Source organism: Bubalus kerabau, chromosome 2 (assembly GCF_029407905.1).
Source record: "Bubalus kerabau isolate K-KA32 ecotype Philippines breed swamp buffalo chromosome 2, PCC_UOA_SB_1v2, whole genome shotgun sequence".
Taxonomy (NCBI): Eukaryota; Metazoa; Chordata; class Mammalia; order Artiodactyla; family Bovidae; genus Bubalus; species Bubalus kerabau.
Window position 1 is genome coordinate 3653212 of NC_073625.1, and position 7279 is coordinate 3660490.

Genomic DNA, 7279 nt, shown 5'->3' on the forward strand with positions numbered 1-7279 from the left:
CCTTGATGAACTCCTTTTCCTATTTGGAACCAGTCTGTTGTTCCATGTCCAGTTCTAACTGTTGCTTCCTGACCTGCATACAGATTTCTCAAGAGGCAGGTCAGGTGGTCTGGTATTCCCATCTCTTTCAGAATTTTCCACAGTTTCTTGTGATCCACACAGTCAAAGGCTTTGGCATAGTCAATGAAGCAGAAATACATGCTTTTCTGGAACTCTCTTGCTTTTTCCATGATCCAGCGGATGTTGGCAATTTGATCTCTGGTTCCTCTGCCTTTTCCAAAACCAGTTTGAACATCAGGAAGTTCACGGTTCACATATTGCTGAAGCCTGGCTTGGAGAATTTTGAGTATTACTTTACTAGCATGTGAGATGAGTGCAATTGTGTGGTAGTTTGAGCATTCTTTGGCATTGCCTTTCTTTGGGATCGGAATGAAAACTGACCTTTTCCAGTCCTGTGGCCACTGCTGAGTTTTCCAAATTTGTGGCATATTGAGTACACCACTTTCACATCTTTCAGGATTTGAAATAGCTCAACTGGAATTCCATCACCTCCATTAGCTTTGTCCGTAGTGATGCTTTCTAAGCCCCACTTGACTTCACATTCCAGGATGTCTGGCTTTAGTTGAGTGATCACACCATCGTGATTATCTGGGTCGTGAAGATCTTTTTTGTACAGTTCTGTGTATTCTTGCCACCTCTTCTTGACATCTTCTGCTTCTGTTAGGTCCATACCATTTCTGTCCTTTATTGTGCCCATCTTTGCATGAAATGGTCCCTTGGTATCTCTAACTTTCTTGAAGAGATCTCTAGTCTTTCCCTATACACTGGCTTAAACAACAGAATTTTATTTCTCACAGTCCAGAGGCTGGGAGGTCTGAGATCAGAGTGTGTGCATAGTTGGGTTCTGGTGAGCACCCCACTATCTGGCCTGCAGACACTGGTTTATGTTAATTGGGGAGTGAGAAGTATTTTCAATGTTTAGGGGGACATGGTAACACATTTCAAATATTTAGATGGTGAAGAACAGGGAAGCATGGTGGGCTGTAGTCCATGGGGTCGCAAAGAGCCAGACATGACTGAGTGACTGAATAACAACACTTGTGAAAAAGTAAGGGGCTTCCCCAATGGCTCAACGAGTAAAGAATCTGCCTGCAATCCAGCAGACAAAGGAGATGCAGGTTCGATCCCTGGGTTGGGAAGATCCCCTGGCAGAGGAAATGGCAACCCACTCCAGTATTCTTGCCTGGGAAATCCATGACAGAGGAGCCTGGTAGGATACAGTCCATGGGGTTGCAAAGAGTCGGAAACAACCGAGCAACTGAGCACACAGAACACAGTGGAAAAGTAAGCAAGCCCTGCAGTGTCTCAGAAGAGGGCTGGACAATCATAGATAAAAGCTACAGAAAACTACAGACAGCTGTGTGTGCGCGTGCTAAGTCACTTCCATCGTGTCTGACTCTTTGTGATCCTGTGGAGTGTAGCCCACCAGGCTTCTCTGTCCATGGGATTCTCCAGGCAAAAATACTGGAGAGGGTTGCCATGGCCTCCTCCAGGGGAGCTTCCAGACTCAGGGATCGAATCTGTGGGTTTCTTAAATGTCCTGTATCGGCAGGTGGGTTCTTGAACACTAGCACTCCCCGGGAAGCCCCATAAAAAAGAGTTCAGTGTATTGTAAGGAGGACCTTTGGAATCATCTGGGCTCCCTGCCTTATGAGGTCATAGGTTCCATATCATTAGCTGGTTCCGAGGGAAGGGTCCCATCCCGCTTGTTGGCCATTCTCTTCTATGTGGGGCATACTGCTACTAGTAAGTACCGAGCAGACAGTGGTGAAAAGTATACTTTTATCATACTGTGGTATGATAGTTGGAGAGCTGTTGGCGATAATGTGACTTCTGCGGATTAGAGGAGGGACTACATCAAGAACATCACACTGAACATTATTCTGAAGAATCTGCACCTTGGATGAGAGCATGGCCGCCCAAATTCAAGTTCCTCATCCTCTGGGGGACAAAAGGCAGGATTACAAAAGGCAGGCTAATTCCCATTTATGCAGCAGGGGGCGCTCCAGCACCAGGGTTTGCATAGAAAGGGTCGCTAGTGAAACAAGGACTTTTTGGTTAATGTTTGTTTTTCAGGCAAAAAAGGAAAGCTGTTAGGAAAAATAAACAGTTTATCAGGCAATGCGACAAAGACACTCGAGAGGAAAGACAAGCTGTCACTTGAAGGATAGGAAGAAAAATCCCATCATTTGTAGAGGCAGCACATGCTGTGTGAGTGCCTTGTAAGGAAAAAGAAAATCACGAAATGAGGAAGCAAAGAAAAACGGCAGAGATAAAAGATAAAGAAAATGGAAAACAATTGAAATCATCTTCAAGCAAAAATGCATGAGTGCAGTCTGGGGAGGGGGATGAGGAGGAGGACTGTACAACTGGAAAAAACGAAAACTACTTAAATATAATTGAGACTCATTCCAAGTACTCAGATGTACCGTTTACTTCAGATGCCAAATCTCCTGCATAATTGGTTTCAGCTGCCCAGCCAGCATCAGTTTTTGTCTTGTAGCTTTCAATATTTTGAGGTCTTTCAGCACAGAAACTTCTGCACCTAACGACAAGTGCCTAATTTCTGGATCAAAATTGCTTCACTGTTTCCCAGATCTTCAGGTTAGGAAAACAAGACAGCTGAATTAGGAAATAAGTTTTAGTTAAAAGGATTGGGGGCAGGAATAGCTAAATTAAAACAGTATTCACTGTGAAAATGGTAGAATTTTTGTGTCATTTGTGCTAAACTCTCACTGGGATTAGGAAAGGCTCCCAATTTAGTTACTTTCTCCCCTGTGCCACTAAAATGACTTTTCTCAAGAAGAACTCTCCGTTTCTCTTTTTGTATCAAATCAATAGCTTGGTGAACCTCTTTTTAGAATGTTCTTGATGCAACATCATTTCATCTGGTTTTACTCTTTATTCTTTGAAAGAGCTTGAATCAGCAGAAAACGTTAAATAATCTGAAGACAATCCATGAAAGACACAAGGACGCGCAAGCGTCAGATGGGTTACCAGGATCCCCACGCAGCCTGTGCAGTTAAGTAAACTAATGCAAAGGCAGAATGACTGTACTCGTGCTTGTGAAAGCTTCAGCGTGTATCAGACTCACTGGGAGCGCCTGAAAATACAGATTGCTGGGCTCATTTCCAGCATTTCTGACTCAGGACCTGTGTGGTAGGGTCAGAAATTGTGCATTTCTAACAAATTCCAGGTGATGCTGACGCTACCGGTCTAGGGACCTTGCTGTGAGAACCACTGGCACATGCATTCGCTGAAAAGCCTTCTGTGTGATTCGACTATGGCTCTGCTATGCACCCTCCTACCCAAGGTAAAAGAGCTACCAGAGGAGGAGGAGGACAGAGGCGTTATTGAACACCTACTGTGTGCCTGGCTCTCTTCTGCGTTCTTTACATTCTTCATCTTCTCACTTAATCTTCCCTATTGATTTCCCTTTTCCACTCAACATGCATAGTACCCAAGTTTTCAAGAGATGGGGAATTTCCCAAAGGCAAACACCCGGCAAGTTGCTGAACTGGATTTGGACATAGGTGTGCCTGACCGCAAAGACAGCTTGCCTCAAGAGGACTTCAAAACACTCGACACTGCTGTATCGAATTTTCACAGATTTCACTTCTAACCGACCACAAGCAAACTCCTTAATTTCTGGACGTAAGTGCTTCCATTTCTAAGGAGCATAGGTATCTGTCTCTCAGGCTTGCAGAAGAATTAGGCGAAACAATGTATGTCAGAGTGCCTGGCGCACAGCGGGTCTCATTAAAGCTTACCTCTCTTTTCTTTTCTTCAAAATGCAAGTATTTAATCCAGGTTCATCTGAGACATGTGAGCAGCTGTAATGAAAACAGAGACACTCACATTCTGATTTGTCCCAGGGAACTCTGTAACTCCGTGGGAAGGAAAGTAGCCATTCTGTCTGATGAAAGACTTACACAGGTCTTCAACATTTTCCTTTTTCTAGTGGGGATGCCACTATAAGTGCCACATGTCACCTAGCCTCTCTGATAATAGTGGCTGTCTGTACTGGATGACCTATTCTCACCAATGCCACCAAAAGGAACTGGACACTCTCCAGACGAGCTCTCCAGAAACCCCATGTATTCCGGCTACTCTCTTGGCTTGAATTCCATCTCCTTCCTACACACCTTCCCTTGTAATTCCATTTCTGTTATTTCTAAGTCTGGCTTGTTGTTGTTGTTTTTTTTTTGACTAATCTTTCTCCTGGATGTGCCTCACATTTTCCTGCTTTTTTGCACCCCTAGTGAATTTTTAGATGTTGACCATATAAGTGATACTTTGTTGTGTGTTTGGATTCTGTTGTCCAAGCAGAATGTTGATGTTTGTTTTGGTAGGCAGTAAACTTATTTTGCAGATCCGCTTGATCCTTTCCAGGTTTGTTTTTAAGCTTTGTTGCATCTGGTCTACCCCCCACTAAGGCATGACAATTTTGAGGTCACTCTGAAGGTCTTTGAACAATGAGTTCTCTCCCTTCTGGCTGGGGGACACAAAACATCTCCCAGCCCTAAGCTGGCTCTGAGAATTGTTCAGCTTTTACCTACTTGGCAGTCATCTTGTCTTTGTGGAGCTTTGCCTCATGGCTCAGTGGTAAAGAATCCGCCTGCAATGCAGGAGGCACACGTTCGATTCCTGGGAAAACCTCTCCGGGTTCCAGTAATCTGACTTAAAGACTGCACTGTCATCTGCTCATTTAAGCTCATTTGTGCTCCTTTATGGGGCTTCCCTGGTCTCTTACAAGGTAAAGAATATGCCTGCAGTGCAGGAGACCCGGGTTCCATCCCGCGGTTGGGACGATCCCCTGGAGAAGGGGATGGCTACCCACTTCAGTATCCTTGCCTGGAAAATTCCATGGACAGAGAAGCCTGGCGAGCTACATCCATAGGGTCGCAGAGTCAGACACGATTGAAGCAACGCGGCGCTGCCCGCAAGCTCCTTTCACTTAAACCCAGCCCCACCAGAACTACGAGGATCTTAGGGAGTGACAGCAAGAGCCCAGCGCCTCCGGCCCTAGGAAGGTACTGAGGAGACAGCAGGCGCTCAATAAACGTTCACTGACAGTGAGGCAACTGCATGCAATTGTGATCTTTGACCTGACAGTTCGCCAAGAGCGCCCCTCATTCAGCCTTACTCACGTTAGGCTCCTTCTCATCAGATCAGATCAGATCAGATCAGTCGCTCAGTCGTGTCCGACTCTTTGCAACCCCATGAATCGCAGCACGCCAGCCCTCCCTGTCCATCACCAACTCCCGGAGTTCACTCAGACTCACGTCCATCGAGTCAGCGATGCCATCCAGCCATCTCATCCTCTGTCGTCCCCTTCTCCTCCTGCCCCCAATCCCTCCCAGCATCAGAGTCTTTTCCAATGAGTCAACTCTTCGCATGAGGTGGCTAAAGTAGTGGAGTGTCAGCTTTAGCATCATTCCTTCCAAAGAAATCCCAGGGCTGATCTCCTTCAGAATGGACTGGTTGGATCTCCTTCTCATACCTGAGAACAAATCCCTGGAAACCCTGCATCTCCCCCTTGCCCTTCACCAGCAGTCACAGTTTGCGACTCCCCGTCTCTGCAACGTGACGACCTGTTTCACTCTGTGATGCGTCACTTCCGGGGAGAGCGCTCGCGGGTGTGTTCTGCACCCTCCCCTTCCGCTTCCGCCTGGGCTCGCGGGCCCTTGAGGCGCGAAGCCCTGAGGTGCTCGCAGGGGTCGCCATCGAGGCTCGACGAGGGCCAAACCCACTTCCCAAGGTGTCGTCAGCACAGCCGAGAGGGTGCTTCTGAGAGCAGCTGGTATTGCTGCATCTCATGTCCTGTTGGAAAAGTGAGGCGTATTTTCCGTCAGGTCCTACACCGCCCCCTTGGTAGCTCCAGTGGGCATCTCGGGATGCCCCAGACCCTGCCTGTCTGAGCCTGAGCTCGGGTACATCCCCAGCACGAACCTGGTCCTGTGCGCCTCATCTCAGCCAGGGGGGGAGCCGTGCAGCCATTCCTGGCACCTCTGGTTCTTTCAGCCTCGGCGTCTAGTCCACTGTCAGCTCAGGTCCATTTACCTTCCAAGTGTGCCTTTCGTCCGCCTTCCCCCGTGTCTGTTTTCAGTCCGACCACTCTAGGCCTAGCCGCTGAGAGGACCGCACTGCCACCGTTCACCTTCTGTTTATCCCCTGACCCAGGACTGCCTCTGAACCAACCCATTTTTCTGCCTTGCAGCCACACTTGATCTTTTCAAAGCCAACGTCCCCTCCGAAGTCAGTTCCCACTCTCTGGAATTCTCAGAACAGAAATAGCATTTTTTAGTAGCTCTGGTCACAGTAGTCGCTTTTATTTATCTGTGTGATTCTTAGATTTCTTATCTGTTGTCTCACCTGTTAGCTCTGTGAGAACAGGAGGGATGCATGCGTGCTCAGTCCTGTTGGACACTTGGTGACCCTGCGGACTGTAGCCCTCCAGGCGCCTCCTTCCACATATTTTCCAGGCAAGAATACTGGAGTGGGGTGCCATTTCCTACTGCAGGGGATCCTCCCAACCTGGGGATAGAACCCAGGTCTCTTGCACGTTCTGCATTGGCAGACGTGTTCTTTACCACTATGCCACGTGATTCTTAGATTTAATATCCGTTTGTTCACCTGTTAGCCCTGTGACAATGGGAAAATGCCTCCTTTTTTGGTGCTTCCCACTAGATCTTCAGTAAGTATTTCTGTCCAACTTGAATGTTTTCTGAATGAGTATCCAGTTGTTCCTAAAATATTTCTTGAACAATCTTTTCTTTCTCTATTGACTTTAAATGCTTTTTTTCCTCAGGCAGAGGATTATAATCAGTTTGTCAACTTTCATTAAAAAATATTGGGACTTTGGGTGAATTTGCATTGAGAGTTTATGGGCGAATTTGCAAATAAAATGTCTTTTACAAAAATGATTCAGGGACTTCCCTCGTGGTCTAGTGGTAAAGACTCTGCACTCCAAAAGCAGGGGGTGCAGGTTTGATCTCTAAAGCTGAAACTCCAGTACTTTGGCCATCTCATGCGAAGAGTTGACTCATTGGAAAAGACTCTGATGCTGGGAAGGACTGGGGGCAGGAGGAGAAGGGGATGACAGAGGATGAGATGGCTGATGGCATCACTGACTCGATGGACGTGAGTCTGAGTGAACTCCGGGAGTTGGTGATGGACAGGGAGGCCTGGCGTGCTGTGATTCATGGGGTCGCAAAGA

The 7279-nt window shown here is 47.0% G+C and overlaps 1 long non-coding RNA gene across 1 annotated transcript; it reads right to left on the reverse strand.

Annotated features, from left to right (window-relative positions):
* Window positions 1-1874: 1874 nt before the first annotated feature.
* On the reverse strand, window positions 1875-5644 carry LOC129642934 (uncharacterized). Its single transcript, XR_008709937.1, has 3 exons — window positions 5346-5644; window positions 3831-3893; window positions 1875-1999 (listed from the first exon to the last, which is right to left on the reverse strand). It is a non-coding gene; the product is annotated as an uncharacterized LOC129642934 (long non-coding RNA).
* Window positions 5645-7279: the final 1635 nt, after the last annotated feature.